The sequence below is a fragment of the Brachyistius frenatus genome, unplaced genomic scaffold (assembly GCF_029030835.1).
Source record: "Brachyistius frenatus isolate BFR_SWC_R1_liver_20210118 unplaced genomic scaffold, ASM2903083v1 Contig_6, whole genome shotgun sequence".
NCBI classification, from domain to species: domain Eukaryota; kingdom Metazoa; phylum Chordata; class Actinopteri; family Embiotocidae; genus Brachyistius; species Brachyistius frenatus.
This window is the reverse complement of record NW_027210605.1, coordinates 150,628-174,070: the sequence shown is the minus strand read 5'-3', so window position 1 is coordinate 174,070 and position 23,443 is coordinate 150,628. Positions and strand designations below refer to the sequence as shown.

Here is a 23,443-nt window from a genome sequence, read left to right as displayed (position 1 = left end):
ACAAAACTTGTTTAACACATTTTTGTACATACTGCCCTCAGGTTAATAAAACTGTTTCCATGGAAACTCCATATAAAAGACATGCGAACACACTGCAGTTTCAAAGTGCACAGCAATTTATGAGAGATGTAAATGATTATCCACTTCTGAGATGAGGCAGCAAGGAAAATGTCCTTTTGTAAAGCAGAGATACTCAGATATTGTGTTTTGAGGCTTCACTGTCTCACCTCCTGTTCATTACATATTTCCACTTATTTCACTCGAGGATATATTCGGAGACCTACTTGATTTTAAACATTTTTTTCATTTACACTATTCATTGGGGATGGTGTCAGCAGGCATGAGGAAATATTTGCCAAATCGTACTTCACGGCTAATTACCACTAGGGGGCAACGCTGAGCTTTTTGCCTGAGGGACAGAAGCAGTCTGTTGGGGCATAGCTGCATGCAGACCTGCATTAATAAATCACTAGTCGGAGTGAGAAAGACAGAAACGTTGTCTTATCACACAATATGTGGCACAACACTCTTAAAACAGACGTTAATGACAATAAACCAACAAAAAATAACCAAATAATGGCTACAAAAACATGTTTATCCAAATAAATATGTATATTTTAGATAGAAGTCCAGCTCTTCACTGCTATTTGCCTGAAAGGCCACTGTAAATATGACATCTGCATCCATGGATGGTGAAGAATGAACGCAACAGAGAAAAGAGACACCTGCAACTCACTGCTAATGTGTTGTGGTTGTTTCAGACTAATGGCTTTTCTCTGGGCAATCAGACAGCATGATGGATCAGTGGGAACCAGAGAGGCAGACTGGAGCTCTGCAGGGTCAGAACAAGGACAGGAGATCACACACACGCTCTCCATCACGTACATACGCACACTGATGGCTGTATCCCCAACCCGAACGTACATGACCTGAACCCTCTGGGGGCGCTTGTGCTTCAAAAGCAAACTTGCAGAAAGAGTCCAACAGCAGGGACCAACGAAAGGGAAGAAGAAAAGAAAAAAAAATCACCGTGCTGCTTTTTTTCTTTATTTCCTCCCCTTCATCCAATGAGGATAAATCTCTCGCTGAATCGTCAGTATTATGTGTAATTTCCATATAAATTAGCTTCATTAAAATGGGAGTACTTTCTTATTTAATGAAGCTCATTTGAAATTCTGTATTTAATAAGACGTGTAATCCCAGACTTGCAGACTAATAGCCAACAATTAGCAGGACAGGAGTATTTGTGTGTGTGTGTGTGTGTGTGTGTGTGTGTGTGTGTGTGTGTGTGTGTGTGTGTGTGTGTGTGTGTGTAAAATGTCTTGGAAGTATTGTGGTCCTTCAGTGTTATTTTCATTGATTGTCTCAAATTGGGCAGCAGCTGCTCTCTGAGTCCGCTTCGCTTGCAGTGATCCATGAAGCTCGGTGGAGATCTAAGACGCTCATGACCTCGTGATTATTTGTGGGTGAGCAGATGAGACGGGAGTGTGTGAGAGGTGACCAATGGAGCAGGTGTAGACCGATGAAGGACAGAGTGTAGGGTAGGAAACATCTGGAGGGCTCTGTGCACCAGGAATGTGAAGCCGACAGGAGTAAAGACAAAATGGTAAAGAAGGAGAGTGGAAGACAAACAGACAGCAATGTCAAGCAGAGTGCTTGGATGTAAAATAAAACTAAGTACTGTAATGGAGAGGGGAGGAGAGAAGTTGCCCTATCAGTGTCCATCAGAGACAGCACATAGAAATTAGAGTACAATCCTAAATGGTACTGCTACGGAGAGGAAAGTGAGATTAATGAGATGAGGGAATGAAAGGAAAACAAAAGATGATCCATTTAAGGACAGGAAAAGAAATGTTTGAGGAAGGATTTTCATCCCTCTTCATTTAAAGTATTTTTCTACTTCCTTGTTTAGTGTCCAGCTGTTTACCATTTAATGTGCGGCATGCTCATGTTTGTGTGTGCTGCTGTGTGTTGTTGTTGCTTTAATGAGTCCAGTCTGTTTAGAAGAAATAATTGTTTAGCAACTGCCTGGCAAAAAACAAATTGAGGAAAAGGTTTAAAGCCAAACAATAGCAGACAAAAGAGTTAAAAGGCTATAAGTCTAAACAGTGCTGCTTATGTATGGAAGTTCATTTATGACAACAACAAAAAAATGAACAGGGCATGAAACAAATTTAAATGGTAATCAGTTTTTAGGTCAAGATTTTAGTTAGTGCAGGGACATATTTATAAGCACCGGATCAGTACTGTGAGTAAGCTGGAACAGAAATGTGAGTCCATATATTTTGTGAAATATATGTGGTGTCTGCATGTATTTTAACACATAGTGTGACGGTACCACGGGAACAATGGAAATGGAAAGTCATTCAGGATCCTCTATTGTGGTAGCCAAAAGAGTCTGGGCTGGAGAAGGGACACAATAGACATGACGTCTATATGTGAAAAATGTGTTCGTTAGGAATAGGCAGGTTAGTAGGTAGCAGGATGGAATAGAGGGCATGATGCCCTGATGACGAAGTTTGACGAACTTTAAGAAAGTTGTACTTTAACCTACAGCAAGTTTCCAGAGGTCACTTTAAGTCAAATTATCATGTTTTCTTGACCCTGAGTGTTTTTTGTGCCCAAACTTAACCAGGCCTTAACCGTAGCATCGTGACAACACAAAACATAAAAACATGTTTCAAAAACGATTATAACGGTTTTGGAAAGTGCAGACGTATCTCACAGAAAGGTGTGACATGACCACGACCTCTATTGCGTGGAGGCATTTAACACATTTGGAGCCATCGTTGCAGTGTTAAGCGGTCGTGCTAATTTCATTGGTTGGAAGTCACAGCAGCAATTAAAACAGCAAGTTTCCAGTGAAATCAGTCCCTTTAACTGGAACTGCTGCAATCAGTGAACAAAGAAAGTCAAGTTGAGTTTAACTTTGGCCAACAAAATTTCAATGCTGACCAAAAGCAAGACATTTTAACAGTGCAGGCCTTGTGGACGTAGCTACCACATTTTACCAATTGGAATAGCCAGAAGAATTCACATCAAGAAGCCTGTGGCACTGCAGATTTATAGATGTAAAAATGAATTTTGAAAGCCTCAAATTTCATAACAGTCACACCTTCTGTGGCCCAGTGACTTTGCCATTGGCATTACTATGAAACAGATGTGAGGCAGCATAAAATCATCGTCCATTTGAAGCATGTTATCCAAAAATCTTTTGCCTCTCCTGGAGTTCCCAAAAGCTCTGACTCTGCCAAGACTGCAGGGGAAAATTATGAGAGTACATGTTGAACTGCATACAAAATGAGGGTTTTGTGCTTAAGACTTGTTCCACACTTTCAAAACAGTCCCTGTGTGCTCTAAAACTTAGATTGAATGCAGCTTGAATTTATTCCGTGCTTGCTCACTCAATAGTTTTGCAATTAATAAACTGTGAGACATATGGACAGTATGTTTGTGAGAGAGTTTTATTGTGGTGAGTATTTGCTGCTTCAGGCTGTTTGCACAACAAAAACATGATTCTGTGTGGCCTGTGTGAGCCTGAAGAGCTATTGAGGATCTCGGTTATGGAGTCATCAGCTTTTGCCTGAAGCATTCACATTGAGCTACACAGAAATCAACAAAGATGCAGAGCAACATAAATTTGATTTCTGCATGTCCTCTCCACTGTGTGGAATGTTTTCTGGTTTTTATGTGTGCCACAACAAGCTGCACCTCTGGAACATGAATCCCTTCAGGAATACACACACACGTGCACACACACACACACACACACACACACACACACACACACACACACACACACACACACACACACACACACACACACACACACACACACATGGCTCAGCAGGGAAATGGGACAGCTGACAGCACCAGCGAGGTCACGTGTATTTACACAGTCTCCTTTATTCCTTCGTTGCCTGAACTCTCCTGGTAACACCCAGTTTGTGCACTGCGATGGTAAACACACAATCCCAGGCTCCGTCTTCCTTTATCACTTCCTTCACCTGTGTGGGTTTCATTTTTCAGAACAGCAACTTTATCATCTCTGGAGGCTTTCAAGCCAGTGATTTAACAACTGCCTCCATTTTTGCTTTTATCTGTCCAATCATGTTGTATTGATTTTGCATTGTATGATGCTGAGGTAGATTTTATGACCAGAATTGGAGGCAGAGGGTAATGACTACGTGGGACTCGACCATATGGTGGCATGAAAAAACGGATTATTTAAGACGGGTCCACTTGTACCTTCTTTCCAGTATTTGCAGAAAGACCTTCCAGATCTCTTTTCTCCTTTTAGATTGAATTTCAATACAATATGTTCTGCATCCATTTGAGTGGCAATAAGCCCACTTCATCTGTGTCTACATAGACAAGGTCACCTCTTAACCTTCCCTTATTTTTATGTTCAGCACAATTCCTCCTGAACGTAGAGCATAAAATCAGCAGCTCCCTAACAGTATGTCTCCTACATGCGGATGAAGTGCTGTCACTTCTTCAACATCCAATTAGAATCTAGACTAGATTTTACTTGAGCATCTAGTTACTAGATGCTCAAGTAATGATCCTTTCAAACTGACATCTTCAATCGCCTGTTCCAAAAAACGTTGGTGGAATAAAGACGATTCTTCCAGTAGGTCAACTTGGGATGTCGTACAATAGAAACAGGGCTGCAACTAACAACTCAGTTTGATTGTTGGGTGATCTATCAATTGATGTAGGACCAAGTTCTTGCCTTTAAATACCTTGTTATTTCTTACTGACAGCCAAAAACCCCAAATTAATTTTCTTTGAATAATTGCATCCAGCTACACAATCAATTACACAAAGTAGTTGGCAATTAATTTTATGTTTATGAGTCCATTAATTGTTTAATCTACAAATGTAACAGTATTCTCTGCATATGGGTTGCCTCTTTTTGTCTCTACATGCCTCACATCTGTGTGTGTGTGTGTGTGTGTGTGTGTGTGTGTGTGTGTGTGTGTGTGTGTGTGTGTGTGTGTGTGTGTGTGTGTGTGCGCGCACGCGCTGGGAGCTGTTCCACTACCCTCCTGAAGCCTCGTTCCTACCTGTTTTGAATTTTAAACAGCTTCCTTGTTCCTCTCACCTTCCCACAACTCTCGCTGCAGTCCCTTAAATTCTCACTGAGAAAATGTCTCCATAATAAACTGTATGCTGGTGAATTCAGAATGATCCTCTTCGGTCCATGCTTTAACCATCTAATGGACTGATACGTGTGCTTTATTGCATCTGGGAGGATTAATGGTGAAGTCGGATTGTGAAGGCACAGTTGAGTGTAGAGGTGCAACTGCTCTGTTGTGAGTGTGTTTCTTCTCATTACATTTTATTTTCTGCCATTTCCGTTCTCCTTTAGCCTCAGGCGACCTGGAATTTTCCAATTTGATGGACAGTAAGTACCATAATAATGTGACTTTAAATATTGTGGAGCTGCAACCTGAAGCCAGCTGGCTATAGAAAAACAATTCTCCACTGTTTCACTCTCTCAGGAACAGACCTAATGAATTTAAGTGTTTCACGCCAAAATGCAATAGAGAATATCCATTTAGCAACTTTAGCAGATATTCTCAAAGGCATTCAACTGTTCAATAAATATGTTTCAGTGAATTCATTTGTTAGCAAATGTCTGATATAATTTCCCAAGTTATCCTGTTGCAGCATTACTTTCATGCATTATCACTTCATCAAAGTATCCTAAGTGTCACATTTTACAAGAACGAAACAATTATTCTTGCTGTCCCACACCCAAAATGTGTGTTAATGGATCATACCAGTGGATTTGCCTTCTTTGGCCCATTTACTACCACCATTCTCATTATTGCTAACCATTATCCAGAGTATACAATAGTGTTTTATATTTCTGAAAGTCTTTCCGGCCTCCAGGTAGTAATAAGTTTCTTCTCATTTCCAAATAAGACACAAATCAACTTGTCATTTGAGGGACTGCAGTGAACAAGAACATTATTACGCTGTCACCATGATGGATAGTGTTTTAACAAATGGAAGAAGTTAATAAAATAGTTGTACTTGTTATCAAAAAATATCTTAATTTCAGTTGCAAAACACTCTCAAAGGCAAAAGTAGAATCCATTAAGTAAATTCTGTGGAAAAAAAAAAGCTTCTGAAAACTTCACAAAGAAGTTTTTCAAACAGGAAGACACACTAGCAGCTCTGAAATGGACTCAGGCTTTGCTAAATGCTAACCTCATCAAATTAACACGCTCACAATAACAGTGGTAACATGCTGAAGTTTATCCGGTACGTTTAAAAAAAAAAAAAAAAAATAGTTTGGCAAGACTAATTTTAGGCATTAAAATCAAAGTAAAGCTAAGGTTCATGACAATGACAGTAATTAAAGTCTTGACAAGATTACAATTTTAACCTACAAATAGAAGTAGATTAAAGTTTAAGGGTTCATCAAAGTGATTACAGTTCATCCTGAGGAGGACATCAGTGTGTGTTCCAAACTTCATGACAATCCATTTATTCCATTTATTAGTTGTGGATACATTTAAAAACAAAACTACATTTTTAACTCCATAGTGGCAAAAAAAAAGAAGAAAAAAAGAGTCAGAATGTTTTGAAAGTCCAACAAGTTTCATTTGGGTCATCCTGATAAAGGTGTTACAATAAAGTTGTTCTTTATATAAGTGTGCTGAACTCTTCAGAGGCTTCTCTGCACTCTAGGAGTCAATTTGTGTCCCGGAGAAGTGACGTAGTTCAGATAACGACTAACAACAGTGGAGTTGGGAGCAGAAAACTGCTGTTCCCATCTCTTTTCCGACCTCGAGTCCAAACCATTAACTTTCCCTAACCAAGTTTTTATGGCTAAACCCAGGGTCGCTGATTGAGGGAAACACTCCTGTGGGTCGTATTTGACGACCTCTATGGTCACATGGGTAGAAGGACCAGTGGGGAGATAAATCCCTACTCTGCTTTTGCAAAGTTTTATAGCAAGGCCTTCGAATAGTAGTGATATTTCAGGCTCAAAGCAATGGACTGAGCTGCTGCTGTTGTTGCAATCACCATGACTATGACACTTGAAATGTGTGCATTTTTGTTATCAATCCCTTTTAACAGCCATTTGCCTCGACCGGTTGGGGTGAGGGGAGAGCAGAGAGAGAAAAGGACAGCATAGAGATCCAAGACATGAACATGGAAGACATGGTGGGGCCGACAACCACAGAGAAGAGACATGCAGCTCCGTGGCCAGAGACATCTGCAAAAGAAAGAACATAAACTTTGCGAGCGAGGGAACTAGATGGAGAGGCAACAGACAATAAGCAAAAACTGTGGGAGAGAAAACGCATGAAGTTAAGGAGATGTGATGGTGATTTATGAGTGTATAGAGAGTGAACGAGTGAGAGGAAAGAAGCTCAGTGCATCACATGAGGTCACATGAGCGGCCCAGGCCTATCACAGCCTAACTAAGGGATCAACTGCGGGGTTTTTAATGAATAATTTGGACATCCTAACAACAAGGAATGACAATAATCCAGCCTGGAAGTAACAAATGCATGAATTTGTTTTTCTGCATCACGCTGAGGAAGGATTTTCCTGATTTTATTAATATTACATAAATGAAAGGCAGTCCTGAAGACTTGCTTTATATGGTGGCTAAAGGACAAATCCTCACCAAAGATGACTCCAAGGTTCCTCACAGTGGTGTTGGAGGCCAAGACAATGTCATCCAGACAGAAGTGATTAGAGAAAGAGTTTCTGAGGTGTTTAGGACAAAGTATAATAACTTGTTTTGTCTTACTTTAGAAGCAGGTAATTTTTGGTCAACCAGGCCTTTATGTCTTTCAGACATTCTTCAAGTTTTACCAGCTGATTTGTTTCATCTGGTTTTATATAAAGATATAGCTGCGTGTCATCTGCATAACAATGGAGGTTTATGCAGTGCTTCCTGATGATGTCTCCTAATGGAAGCATGTACAAAGTGAAAAGTATTGGGCCGAACACTGAGCCTTGTGGAGCTCCGTAGCTAACTCTTGTTTGTCTGGAAGACTCATTGTTGACATGAAAAAACTGGAATCTATCCGATAAGTAGGATTTGAACCAGTCTGATGCAGTTCCTTTGATCCTCGTAACATCTTCCAATCTCTGTAATATAATTGTGTGATCAATTGTATCAAAAGCGGCACTGAGGTCCAGAAGAACAAGTCCGGAGACAAGTCTATTTTCTGAGGCTATTACAAAATTGCTTCAGTAAAGCCTGCCAGTGGACCTCAAATATGTCTAATTTTGTTTAAAGGAAGCTTAATTGTCTCTAAATCCTCTGGCTAAGACTTTTCCCTGCATATGTGTGTATCTGTGTGTGTAAGACAGGGTTAACATGTAGCACGCACATTTGTTTCACTGGTTGTTTTTAAGTGAGTAGCTGCTTTCGAATGTACAAAAGTGACAATTTTAATGAGTGTTTTTAGGTTATGATTTTCTAAACATTATTTTTTTTTTTCTGAAATAGTAGACTGCTGAAATTAAATTTAGAGGATCTTTCCAACAAAATTGCTGCTCTGGAGGATCATTCACATTTTGTAATGTTGCGCTCAGTTATATTCTAATCACATTTTCTTCTCTTTAGCGGGTCTTTTAGTTTTTCCTGATGAATTATGCCTGACCCATGAGGCTAATTGCTTAAAACATTCTCTACAAGCTTATTTCAACATTTTCTTACTTTCTCCTTGCCCATCCTCCTTTGCTTTCTGAGTCAAACCAGTGTAGATCTACCTTATTTTCGCTCTCTTTATGTTCCTTTGAGCTACAACACTTCCCTTTCTCCTCCATCACATCAACATCTCCACACACTCCTCTTCTCTTAACTATTTTTCTACTTTGTGTGTCTTTAACACCTATAGGTTTTCCCAGCTATGCTCCTCTTCAGGCAAAAGGCGCATTTATCATTATCTGCGATCTTGTCTCTTCCTAAACTGCCTTAAACTAAACTCCACTATCTCATCATGTTGTCTCACCTTCCTCTTCTCTTCTTTCATTCCCACTGTCATTGACACAGCAGGATTCTCACTCACTCTGTGTGCATATGTGTGTGTGTGTGTTTGTATGTGTATCTATCTATCTATCTATCTGTGCTCTTGTCTGCCTGGTATCACCATGGTGACGGATTTTGGTGCTATCTGTCCCTGCCTTGTAAATCTTGGCAGCAGTCGGGGCGCTGTGTTGACGTGTCCCAGTTCATAGGCCACCCGGCTCCGACGTCAGTGCTTCACATTGACCCTGCCAGCTCGCATATGGAGCCCACATATGGGCCTCATCTATAAGAGAGAGGTGGCCTGAAGGAGCCACAGCCCCTCCAGCGAAACAAAACCCGGTTCACAGAAGGCCAGCTCCAGCAAAAAGGCTGCGGGATGTGAAGTGACATTTCCGCGTTTGTCTGTTTATGAGCGGCTACAAAGATCTGCAACAGATACAGACACAAGTTACAGATAACATAATATTTATAGCATGCAAGGGAAAATGAATATTGCTATTGTTACAATACTATTGTTAAGGAAGTTGGAAGAATGATTTTTCACTTTATTTTTATATTTGACTTATTGGCGATTTATTACTATTTTACTGAGGCCAAAATGTGGGGGAAAAAAATCACACTCAACATTGAAATTTGAGTGAGAAACTGCATCATATTAAATGAAATTATGTTGCAGATATTAAAACATACCACTTATATTGATTTTTTTCTTACTCACATATTACTCACTACTCTTGTCTCTGTAATACAATAGTTATATCGTATTTAAGAAGAACAAAGTATGGGTAAATTAGAGCTGAAAAGATTAGTCGATTAATTTGACTGACAGAAACACTGTTTTGGTGAAAGATTCATTGTTACCCAACATTGTCTGTTTCTAGCCATCTGCTTGTTCTGTTGTTAAAGGTATCTCTGGGATTTGGACTTGGGATTTGAAAACTGTAAAGGAATTTTTTTATATTCAATAGACCAAGCAATTCAAGACGAGAGAAATCAACACCCTCTCTTGTAACAGTGAAGAAAATATGGCCATTTATTGATGTCAATATCTTGTAATATACCTAACTGACAAAAGCTTAAAAAGCTACAAATTTCAGTTTCGATGTTTTATAGTTGTAAGAACTAACAGCTGACTGATATTGATATCTGAGTTTATACATTCTGATAATTAAATAAGAGCCTTTTTTCATTTTTACATTAACAACAGCATTTTAAATAAAGACCCTTTTAATATGGTTGTTAAAGAATTATGACATCAATGCTATGGACATATGATGGGGAAAAAAAGGATTTGTCTCTTCCTCTTGTTCGCATCGTTGCTCCGGAAAGTCTCTTGACAAGCAGCCTCCGAAAAGTTTCCTTTGTTTTCTGTCTTATTTGCAAGTGATTCTTTCCGCATCTAATTGACGACTCCCCGGGTGTCCTTATCTTGTGACCTACAACCAACTCAGTATTACCATACAAAAGCAGATACAAAGGGAATGGGGGTGACTGTCAACTGTTTGTCAACTGTATAAAAGCTGCCCTAAGGAGAGCCCTGCTACAGAGAACTGCTGGGGGGGGGGGGGGAAGAAGACGAGGACTGCGGAAAAGAGGACTGCGGAGGGTAGAGCCCGGCTGGGACGAGGACTGTTGGGGAGAACTGCTGGAGGACTGCTGGGGGGAGCAATGCTGGACACCTCTCTTTGAGGGTGCATGTAGTTGCTCCTTCTTGCAAGAATAAAATGTCCGATGTGTTTGATTTTGAACCAAGCCTCTTGAGTAATTTTTTGAACAACATCTTACAGTTGTAAAATTGCCTTGCTTCTTCTCACTGGTGCACAAACTATTTAATGGAGACACTTGTTGAATTATCTTAAACACATCGTTGTCACTTCTGTCCTACAGTTTTTTGTCATCCACGTGTAGCGACTGGATACCTTTTGGGGAAGATATGACATAATCAGACTGCTTATTGATTCAACCAATATCTATCTAGCTCTAAAGCGAATCCACCGTGATTTAGTTGTACTTTCTCTCTCTGACACATCCTTCGAAGAACCACAGAAAACCTGAATATACTGTGAGAAAAGAAGAGATCACTCGGCCCCAACCTGAAGGGTGGTTTACAACATAGAACTGATGGGTCCTCACATGATTTTATCAATCTTATTTTTATCTTTCTTGTGAAACATTGAATAGATTTATCTGTTAGAATCTATAAAACCTGTTAAAAAAAAAAAAAAAAAGTCTGAAAAGGGTAAAGATCACTGTTTTTTTCAAAGGGTCAAGGTTCATAATTGACGAGTTCAATTTGTCTTGTTTTACAGACACAAGCCTGATTGATAACCACTGAAACGGATTAAAATGGGGGCAATAAAATATGTCATATGTCAGGACATGAATTAAAAGTAATTTGGTGCTTGAAAAATGTTAAAAAATCATAAGTCTATAATAACCCATACCGGTTTTGATGTAAATTTGAGTTTCATACCACATCAAGTAGCCTATATCTTAAACTATTTTAGATGCAGTTGTTTTTGACTATTGAATGAACATAAGACTGAAACTGTGTTATAATGCTACACTAAATCTCATGGCATTTATAAATCAGACTGACACTCAAAAATGTGTGCTTACTTTTATGAAAAAGCAAGTGTTCAGATTAAATTAGTTCTGAACTAAAACAGAGCTGCGTCGGTGGAGGCATGCTGGAAGTTCAAGTACTGCAGAGGTTGACAGGTTAATGCATTTAAAGTATTCACAAGGTTTTTATAATTCTCACTGACAATATTTTATCTGATGTCATGTCACAGTGAATATGATTGTCCTTGCTGGATGATGCTGGGTTGCAGTAAAAGTTTTGTCCAGTAAAATTAATCACAAAGCTGCTTTAGTTGGTCTGAACGCAGTGTTAGAAGTCTGATGTGCTGCTGCTAAAGGTTAAAGACACAACTAACAACCTTCATGATGTGTCAATATTAAGTGAAACTTGATTACGAGACAAAAATACATGAAAAAGTACACACAGCCCATTTAAAATGTATTTAGCAGAAAAGCACAGTTTTAAAAAGTGTATTGGCTTAAACATGCAAAAGCATTGGTTAAGTGTTTGAACTAATCCCGAAAACTGGCACATTAAACGAGGCATTTATTTTCCTAAATAGAGCAACTCATCCTCGTCAGACAAGGATAAGTCCTTGCGTTCTCGTTCAAGTTTCGTCCTTTCTGTCACCTCCTCTGTTCAAAACCACTTTTTTTTTTGGATCAAAACTATAACAAAATTCCAGTTTACGCCTCGCCACGATAAACAAGTCATGGTTTGCTTTTTGTGTCGCGCTGAGGTTAAGACTGATAATACTCACCGTGGCATCACATCCATCTGTGTGCTGCCCGCTCCCCCGCCTCCACCGCCACCTCCTCCCCCTCCTCCCCCCTGTGCGGTGGTGGAGTCTGAATGTAGTCCGCATCCGGGTTGGGCGACGCATTCGGAAGCGCGGGGCTCCTCTCGGGCGAACTCGTGTACCCAGAACCCCCCGCGACGCCTCAACTTACAGAACTGGCTTCTTGGGCTCCGGGAGTGTTTCCCATTTAAACAAACAGTGCCGAAGATGGCGGAGAGTTAATGGTGTAAAGAAGAAATTATCGATCCGGGAGAGAGGTACGTCCACAAGGTAAGACCGCGCTGCATGTTTGCCACCATTCAGATAAGTGAACCCGACTTTGCATTTGGTTTGCATTTCTACAGAGGACGGAAATGTACTGACTTGGGTTTCCAGCGGCGGTGCACACACAATATTGGCATCGGTACGGCGCGGAGGGCACAGTGCATGGTCTTTTTTAGTACATGACAGCAAAGGTTTACCTTGTTCGTGACCGTGCCGAAGTGCACGAGAGGTGTCCTGTTTGTTTGGCAGCCCGTGTTACAAAACGGACGAATGTGGAGCACATTTCGTAACTTAAACTTGATCACACAGGCTGGCCAGTTTACGCACAGGCTGCTGGATCACAGAAGTGTCTCCAAAAGATATGTTACAGTACATGGGAAAGTTTGGGGAGAGCACACACACTTTAGACTCGGTTGAACACACAACACGGGCTGATATTTAACTGTTTTCCTCGCTTGCTGCTTGACTGTCCGCGACAGTCGGCAGGAAACAGTACAACAGCTGAGCCTGACGCCGTCGCAACATGAGGGAATTTGGACCGAAATGTTTGTTGATCAAAAGCGTGCAAACATAGTCAGCTGTGTATCGTATGCATCATGTTTGAAAGCTGCTACTGCTCCATTTGACTGCTTTTGTTACTCCAAACATGCGATGCAGGAAGGAGGCAGACGATGCCCCGACTGTCTGTCAGTCAGTCAGTCAGTCACCCAGCCGCCCAGCCAGCCTGCAACAGCGATTTAAAAAAAAAAAAAAAAAAAAAAAAAGTCCACTGGCTACTGCTGTGTCGCCAATACGCACGTCGGTGCACTGAATGGGTCATGCATTGCCTTTTAGATGTGTGAGGTGAACGAGTGGAATGATCGTCGTGCTTTGTGTCTCTCCTGTTAGGTCTCCTTCGTAACCCCTCCTGTCATCTGCTTCATTCTCAATAATGTGTCTCACTGTATATCTGCAGGGGGCAGCAACGTGGCCCTGTGCATGCACGCTGCCCTGCAACTCTTAAGGTCCACGGTATCCTGAAACAGACAGACAGCCAGTCGTGTGTGTGTGTGTGTGTGTGTGTGTGTGTGTGTGTGTGTGTGTGTGTGTGTGTGTGTGTGTGTGTGTGTGTGTGTGTCACTGTGGGTTGGTGTGTGTGCACATTGAAAAGCACAGTGTCCTTGAGCATGACACCAGAGCCCCACTACAGCACCGGCTCACACTGGATAATAGCAGTCCACCCTTCAGTGTGTGTAAACACAAGTTAAACAGCAGTGATGCTGATGGGTTGTGTGTCACTGTGGACTGCAGGTGAGAGACAGGAGGCTGAGTTAATTAGTCAGTGTCTTAATTTAGATTTGTGGCTGCAATTTGCACTAGCTGTCACTATTTTATGTATTTCAAATGTAAAAAGATACTCAAAGTCCATTTTGAGGAGACAACATTTTTTATTTTTTTTTATTTGAAGACATCAACTGTCCCAAACCCAAAGATATTCAGTTTAGGAGATATAAATCTGCATCAAATCGCAAGAGAGACGCTGCAACCAGAGAATAGTTGGAGTTTTTAATGGATAAATGCCACAAACAAACTCCTTTGTGCTCAATCCTGAAATGGGGACAGATGTTGATATCTTTTTGATTCTGAAAGGTTTAAATAAAAAAAATATAATTAGACAAAATTGCTCCAAATTTACAGGCACCAGATTAAAAATAAATTAGCTGAAATTATCAGTAAATTAACTGATTAGTCGATCAAAATAAAATAATTGGGCAAACATTTTTGACAATCAGCTGTCTGTTAAGATTCCAGCTTTCCAGATGTGAACATCTGCTGGTTGTCTTTGTCATTCATAGTAAACGTTGGAAGACATCACCTTAGGCTCCGGGAAACTGCGTTTTATAAACAAATTTATTAATTTTGAAAATAATGGATAAATGATAGAAAAGGGTTAATATTAATTGCATACAGCCCTGCTTGTGTATTCTGTTTGGCCTACTGTACTCTTTTGTTTGGATTTCTATTAGACTCAGTGACATTAGGTTCGAGTTTGACAGCAGAAAGCCTCACTGTTCTTTCTCCTTTCATCGATGTGTAGTTTGTCTGCTGCCGCTGCTGCTTGTTACGGGGTTTGAAACCTCGAATCCATTATCAACGTTATTGGTGATTCATCTCGTGTTGATCGACTCTTCCTTTCTGTTCGATGTCCTGAATGTGTCCGTGTCTCGAGTGGAGGGGTGTGGCGGCGCGGAGCCCACGGCACCTCACTCCGGACAGATTTACAGTCAACTCTGTGTCCCCAAGTCTCACTGCACACGTGCGGGCGGACACTCGCCTACAGCATGCTCCCAAGGAATTGAAAGAAAAGTGGACAGGGAGGGCTGGGTGCCAGCCGCTCGGACCCATGAGGGGTTTTCGCTGAGCGGATGGCGGGATGAATGCATGGATGAGGAGGGTGACAGTGATGCATTATGTTTGCTGAATGGGAAAAAAGGGGACAGAGGTTAGCAGGGGATGCTGGTGACTGGGTCAGGCGCTGGGGGCAGGGCTCATGAGGCTGAGCGGGAGGGAGGAAGGACCTCACGCACCAGCCGGGGAGCTTGGGAAGCTGTGTGTGTGTGTGTGTGTGTGTGTGTGTGTGTGTGTGTGTGTGTGTGTGTGTGTGTGTGTGTGTGTGTGTGTGTGTGTGTGTGTGTGTGTGTGTGAAGGTGGGTATGTGTGTACGGAAAGGGGAGGGGCTCAGGTGGAGCCTCGTGCTGGAATTCTACCTGACATTTTTGTCTTTTGTGTCCATCCCGGCCTTTTGTTGATCTTGTTCCTTCCCTGTTTGACTCTGCTCAGTCATTTCTGTCTTTTTTTTTCATCTCTGTGAAACCAGGAAGTTTTCTGACTTAAATGGTTCACATTCTTCACTGCTCTCTTCTCTCTGGTATGCCTCTCGCTGTCCCCTGCCTCCCCCCAGCTGCAGTGTAGTGAGCTGAACTGTTGTCCTGTTGTCGTTGGGGCCCCTCTCCGATGTGTCAGGACGTGTTAAAGAGGAATTAATCTTCACCAGCTCTCATTGATTTCACTCTGTGGAGGAGGGGTCCCTTTTTCTTTAAAAAAAAAAAAAAAATGTCACTCATTTTTGTCCTCCTGGAGCATCTTCAGGTCAGCGGTGGACACCCGGGCCCCCCGATTGGATTTGGTCTTACACGGTTTTCCCCAAATGTATCTTGTGATATCACTGATGATACAGCGGTCAGCCAATGCTGTCGGACAAACCTGCGTTAGAGCAGATAAAACACAGTTTAATTAATTTCTCACACATTTCCTTGTGTTGTTTTTTTTTGTTTTCTGAGAGGTAAGACAAAATCATACCATCCTCCACACTCTTTAAATGCCATTTATTGCATTGATCTCCCACAGAACATTTCAGCATGTTGACAGAGCTGTAGTTCAAGTTAGGAGTTTAGTAAAAGGTCAAGTCTGACTAGTCATTTCAACTTTTGATACCACATTACTGCAGACCCATTTTTGTCAACACTAAAAATCACTAAGTGAAGTGTTGAGCAATTGAGGTTTGATACCCACTCGTGAGTGGCATTTGCATCACACTCTTCTATAAGCTTAAAGTAGAAAAAAAAAATCAAACAAAAACACAATTCTGATTGTGATTTGCAACCACTTATGGTTCTCCCGAGCCAGAAATCAGAGAGCCAGCGTTCCTGCCTGTGAAGTTATCAAGAGACAAATTTTGCTGCTGCTCCTCTGATAATGAATTGGAGATAGACGAGGGATTTATGTGTTGGCTTTAGCTTTGACACCCAAATTTTATTTTATCGTACAGCTAGCAGTTTCAAACCAGAAATGCTACCCACATCCTGTTTAGAAAAAGAAAAAAAGAAAAACCTTGGCTGCTTTTGAGGCTCTCTCCACTTATCTACCAATGAAAGTACCTCGTAGTGTGTCTTTGAAAGCTTTAAGTCACATTTATTTTAACATTAGAGATGAGTTAAGTGTTAAAGATTCTATCAATTACATGTTGATTCTTTTTCTGTAGATAACTTCTCCCTCCCATAAGTACATTACTTTTCACTTGGATAAATTATTTATGCTTCAAATATGAATGTAGCTCCTTTGTTTATTCATTTTGAACATGCTGCTGATCTTATTGTGAGTCTAGGTGTGTGTGTGTGTGTGTTGGTGTCAGAGCTCTTGTGGTTGTACAGAAGGCTGTCGTCAAAATGGTACAGGAAGAATTGAAAGTGAAAAAGAGCCATAAAGTTTCAGTGTTGAAATCTCCCGCAGTATCACAGGTCATAATTTTCACGAGATAATACGAAACTCGGGTCAAACCAAACACTAAAATATAAAAACTAAGGAAGATTAATTCACGCAAAAACCCAAATCAAAAGATATTTTTATTTAATGGATAACGTACAACTCCCGGGACTTGTGTTGTTTTTTTTGTTTTTTTGCTTCATGTTTTGTTCAAATAACATAAGTTACTTTGACATGTTAATTACTGAGTGTTTGAAGGGTTGGAAGGCAGATATTTTTTAGCCTTTGGGCAGACCGAGGCAAACTGTTTCGCCTGTTTACAGTATTAATGTGAGCTCAGCTAACGGGCCCCAAACCTCATATTTACCTGCTGGATATTGTGTGGTATTGGATCTCCAATATCTGTACCAGCACTGCTTATTGCTATCTATTGGTACTCTTTATAAATATTGTAATAAATTAAAACTTCCTCACTAAGCGTATTAGTTGTTAGAAAAATTACTCGAGAGGCTTGGTTCAAAATCAAACACATCGGACATTTATTCTTGCAAGAAGGAACACATACATGCACCCTCAAAGAGAGGTGTCCAGCAAAGAAGGGGCCTTCCCTCCTCCGTAGGTCAGCTTTTATACAGTGGGACAAACAGTAGACCATCACCCCCATTTCCTTTGTACCTGCTTTTGTATGGTAATACAGAGTTGGTTGTAGGTCACAAGATAGTCGTTAATTAGATGCGGAAAGAATCACTTGCAAATAAGACAGAAAACAAATGAAACCTTTCGGGGCCTGAGACTTTCCGGACCCACAATGCAAACAAGAGGAAGAGACAAATCTTTCCTTTCCATCATATCCTACCTGTTTATACAAAGTATAACATAACGTGTACATAAAAAGGAAAAAAAACAAAAGAATCTTTCCATCATATAAAATAATATTTCCATCATTAGTACTCATTGTACTGTGGCAACGGTTGTTAGCTGGGGATGAGAGAGATGTATAGATTGATTTCTAGTTATGTATGAGATCTACTGCTGACCGACTGATGTGTTAAGAGCAGCGAGTTAGTATATGCTCACAGGCATCTTATTTGAATTTGAAATATACACTCAGCCCAGAAAAGCGATCTGTCCTGTTTTTTTTTTTTTTAAGCAAAGAATACTGAATGTTGACACGCGTCAAGCCAGACGTGCTAAAGTTAACTGTTTACACTTCACGTGGTGCTGTAAACTTGATGAGTGTGGAGTTGTTTCATCTGATAACAAGTGTTACCTTGACTTGATTCAGCTGGTTGTTTTAACATAAAGAGAGGAGTCAGTTGTCAATGAATTACAATATGATGGGCAATCAAACCACTCCGATGCTGCTCCAGTTGTGCGCAAACACAGTGCAGCAGCGTGACGACAGTGGAAGCTATAACCTTCGATGTATTCCAAATTATATTGATTGATTAACAGCAGCACCCGAGTTCCACGTGTTCTTTTGTGAAGTAGTGGTAGGTGTGCATCTGCAGGTACACCACCGACCCGAAAACATTAGCAGAAAGGCGCACATCATATTTTGTGTGTAAAAAAAACCCAAACAATTACCGTTGTAATGCTTCAAAAAAGCCTTGCCAACAAAGCAATAAACCGGGCGAGGTGTTTTGAGTAACATTCGTGTTTGATAGAGGCAGAACGTCAATTTTCACGGCCAAAGAAGACGCATCCGGTCCGGAGTGCAGCCAGGTGGGTTTGTGTTCACACTCTTGACCCGGTGGGATGAACTCAGACTGTCGAAGAAGAGTTCAACTGTCATGGTCTAAAGGCGTCTGAAGAAAAACATTCAGTGCGAATGACCTGAACTGTGGTGCAATGGAGCGTTGGTGCTCCAACATGACAACACACCTGCACACAGGTCCATGAGCGATATGAACGGTCTCAGAACTTTTTGTCTGGCGCTCGTTTCTCAATTTATTTAGAATTTGTTTGTTTGTTTTACCCACATTCCTTGTGAGTATCTCGCCTCGCAGCGGTTTTCCCTTTAGGATTCCCACATTAAGAGAAAGCACAGCTCAAACCACCCCATCCCCCAAACAAAGAGCATCTTTCAATATTCACGTGTGAAAGGAAAACAGAGTCTGAAAGGAGAGTAAGATTTAAAAATATGTGCATGTGATTGGCTCTTTTCTCATCTATCACTGATGGACTAGCAGAGATGACACCTAAGTGTCTTGCCAAGCAGTTATTAAAAATGGAGAACATTGACTAAAAGCGTAAATAAGTGGTTTCTCTTCTGATTTGCATTTTTATTGGTTTATGCAATTTGGAGAAATATGAAGTGAAATGTCTCATGGAGGAAATGTCACTAATAATTCAATTGTAGAAGAAAAATACTTGAAGCTACAGTTGGGTTGTCTCGAGCACAGTCTGACACAGTCGCTCTTAAAAGAAAGACCACATGTCAAAGTGCGTCCGGTGATTGACGTAAACCCCGCGTGTGACGCAGGAGAATAAATGCTCATTTGACCAATAATGTCATTGTTCATTCATTTATGAAATCATGGGTTTCACTCTGTTATACTTCAAGTCAAATCTCCAACTTCACGTCAAAGAAAGTGGTTCCTTGTTAACCTTCGAGAGGCGAAATGGAAGAGGATGTTATATTGAATTTACCATGTTAAAAATTAATCCCTTTCTGTGATCATTTTTTGATATTTTCAAAATTTAAAAGTGAAATTTACTGCAGGAAAGGTTGGAATTTTGAACATTTTATATAGACCGCTTTTTTGGTTAAATTGGTATCACAGCATTTATGTTGTCCGATTTGTAATCTTTTTTTTACAGAACATAAAAAGATAGGAAAAGAGAAAAAGATGATGCTCGCTGTAATTTAGACTATAATTTTGTAAATTACAGATCTGAGTTTTTTTGGGGGTTTTTTAAAGTTTTTTTTTTTAACCTTGATAGTTATTTATAATTTTTTTTTAAATTCCAATTGAAGTTTCAATGCACTGCTGCCATTTTTGACCCTAAAGTTTTTTTGTTTTTTTAAAATGTGGTCACTCTTTTGTATTGAAGCAGTTTTAAACCTAATAAACAGTTAAGTTAAAAATGTAATGACTCATCTACTCCTCAAAAGTTATTCACATTGCAATTGTCAATAAATGTTCAGGAGCACATCACAGCAACAGCAACCAATGACATCTGAGCAGAAAACTTGAGAAAAAAAAAGGTCCATGCATGTAAAATTAATCAACAACTATTTTGATCACTGATTATTTGCTCAAGATCATTTATCCAGCAACACATTCTAAAATTATGGTTCTAGCTTCTCAAATGTCTTTAATGTAATTGTAAATGTAATATCTATGAGATTTGGACAAGTATTTGAAGATATCGCCTTGAACTAACGATGGACATTTTTCATCAACATCTGACATTTTATGGTTTGAAACGACCAATCAAATTGAAGTGGCAGTTAAATTTTTGCAACAAATTATTTCTGAAATGTATAAATTGTTGCATCTTATTATTAGCTAGGTAAATCTAATCATTAATGTTTATTTTGTTCGCTCTCGGCAGCCCTGTGTTGAACACTGATCTCGAGTGAGTTGTGAAACCAGGTCACTTAACTATCATCATTCAGACTAATGGCAAACACAAGGCATGCCCTTGCGTTGATCTGAAATTGATCAAAGAGTGTCCGAGATTTCTGCTGTTTGGCGTAAACGGGAAATGCAGGTGACCTCTTTTTGTGTTTTCAATCGAATAAATGCATTTTGTGTAAAACAAAAAGACAAAAAAAGGGGGGGAGATGATTCATCTATGCTAATAAGTAAATATTAAACAGAGCTGGAAGAATTAGACAAATATAGGAGAGGAGCGAATGAGCCAATAGACTGTCGGAACAATTGTTGTCGAGTTTATCCTCAGTTTCTGTTTCCTTTCTTTCCCCTGAGTGCGGCTCATGTCCTCTGCCGTTTTATTTTTCTGAGTTATTTCTTCTGTGAGAAGAATGTCAAGTGCCCATCTCAGCGCGCTTCTCCCTGTTCTGTGTTTTGTTTTGTTTGGTTGTGGTTCACCCTTGATTTCTGTCTTTTTCTCTTCCTCCGGTTCGCGTCGGTCTTTGTCTTCTTGATTGTGTTTTTTTTTTTTTGTCGCTGCACCCAATAAGCTGGTGGCCATGGCTTCACCTTTTTTTTTTCTTCTTTCTGATCACTTAAGCTGAATAAGTTTATGTTTTAATATCAAATAAACTGTATTCTATGATCGTGGCTTTCCATTGTTAGCACGGGTCCAAGCGTGCCAGTAAATGTGTGCGTGAGACGAAGGAGTGGAGGGGGGGGGGAGAGTGTGAGGAGTAGACGAAGGGGGAGGAGACGTGGAGAGTCGTTTTTATTAACGTGGCGACTCCCGCTAAAATTCAGGGAGTGCTGTTGCATCCAGCTGTTACTGGTTGCGCGAGGCTTCGTTGCCATGGCAACACAGCCCCGTGCGCCTGCTCAAGGTCGTTCATCCAGTTCTGAACTGAGCAGCGTGCTGCACAGAGGATGCGCACGGAGAGAGAGAGAGGGAGAGAGAAAACAGAAGAACTACTTCAAAGTGACCAATCAAAGGCACTTCAGTGACGTTGTGGTCGGCGGACAAACTCAGCCCTCCCTCCACTCACGCTCTAATACACACACACACACGCGCACACACACACACACACACACACACGTACACAGTTACTTTCTTCAATAAAGAAACAAACGAAAAAAGAAACCCCTGGCCTTGGGGCTTGTCGGTTCTTTTGCCAGCTGATAAAATATTTAGCTGGTCAGTGGGAGAGAGAGGAGGGATACAGTGGCTGCAGAGCCCGGCTTTGTGTTTTCTTTTCTCTCATGGTGCATTGCTGTTAGGCTACCTGGGGCTTCCTCCACCTCCTCTCCTCTCCTCCTCTCCTCCTCTCTCCTCAGAGGGATGCAGCAGCATCCCACGGGGGCTGTGCTGCATGTTTGCCGGCGCTGACTACACTCGGCACAGCTCACGTTGCACACTAAAGGCCTCGATGTACTGTGATCACAGCCAATCTCGAAGCTCCATTGCATGTCACACTGTGCGAAATTGGCTCTAATAAAATCTTCACAATCTGTGTCAGATGATATTATTCGACTGATGGATACCTGCTGAATAATAACCTCAAGGCTGTGTGAGGCTGTATTGAAACCGCTATGCTTTTCAGTTAAATACTAATGCCAGCATGGCAACATGCTCCCAGTGGTGATGCTAACGTGCTAATGTTTAGCAGGTAAAATGTTTACCATGTTCCCCAGATGTGTTTAGTGTGTTAGCGTCATATTTCTTTATTTAGGAGGAAACGTAATCAATTCCGCAGCTTGTTTGGTCATAAACCAAAATATTGGACAAATAGGTACAAGAGAAAACGTTGAAGGATCTCCAAAGTGATTCATCCTGAGGGAAACACAAATGTCTGTACAAAGTTTATGTCAGTATGTCCAGCAATGGTTCATATATTACTGCCAGTGGTACACAGGTCAGACATCATCCCTCGTAGGGCAGCAAAAAAATGACAGAGTTTCATAATGTTGATCTTAAGAGAAAAAGAGCAGAGGTAGTACGTGACACAGCAAAGGCCACATACATACAGAGTCATCTAGAAACTACAATGACTACAGAATGTGAAAAGTCAGGTCATGATATTTATGTTTGCTTTGTTGTGTTGATCCAGAGATGTGCATCACAATTTTGTGATGAAAATAGAGTTTTTACATGCAGAATCAAATGAACCAATTTGCCAATTTTAGATGGGGATAGGAGAAAAAAAAACCTCCCCTCACGAACATAAAAACACCACGCTGGAGTTTGATAATCACATTGTTCCCAATGAAATGTCAGGATATAATTTTTTAAAGCCATCTCCCAGTTGGTTGTCAGAACTTTGTTGCTGTTCTTTGGGCACCAAACAAGCCCTCATGGCCTCTCGGTGGGATTTAAAGCTGAAGTTTTGGATTTACGACCAAAGATTTAACTAAATTGGTGTCATGATTGCCAGCTTCTGTCTAGGACCTCAGGTAATCAGAGTCCGGGCCCATTGGTGAGATAGGAAAAGACTGTCAACAAGTGTTACAGATAAGCACATAATCTGTTCCAATAACGTAAAGACAACATGTGCATGGTGCCTCGTTTTGAGTAAGAGTTTCTTCTGCTTTTCTCTTTTTGCTCTCTGCAGGGCGCACACAGAGTTTAGCAGGAATTTCATGAGCCAACACTTAAAAGTCACAGTTTTCTGGGAGCGCAGCGAAGAATCACGTCACTTTTTGTGGTCTGTGACGGGATGGTGTGGGGCAGATGTGTGTTTATGTGCATCGCTGTTTAAAAGTTAGAAAAACACTATCTGTCACCTCTCTGTGAGCCCCAATCAAGAGGAGAGTTGGATTTTCGGGTCAGGAGGGGGTTAGTTTCACGTTTCTCTTCGCTGTAAGGTAATAGATGCTTGTTAAAGGGCTGCTCAGAGAGGTGTGTGTGTGTCTAACAAGGGGAGTTCTGTTTTTTTACTTATTTT

General features: G+C 40.7%; 1 protein-coding gene across 2 annotated transcripts in view; it reads left to right on the top strand.

The window, feature by feature from the left end:
• The first annotated feature begins 12,550 nt into the window (after nucleotides 1-12,550).
• The window catches only part of LOC138635523 (nuclear receptor coactivator 3-like), a 61,793-nt gene continuing 50,900 nt past the window's right edge, over nucleotides 12,551-23,443 (top strand). For both annotated transcript variants that reach the window (XM_069723038.1, XM_069723046.1), the window contains exon 1: nucleotides 12,551-12,663. The gene's annotated coding sequence lies outside the window, so the exon portion shown is untranslated. The remainder of the gene's footprint in view (nucleotides 12,664-23,443) is intronic.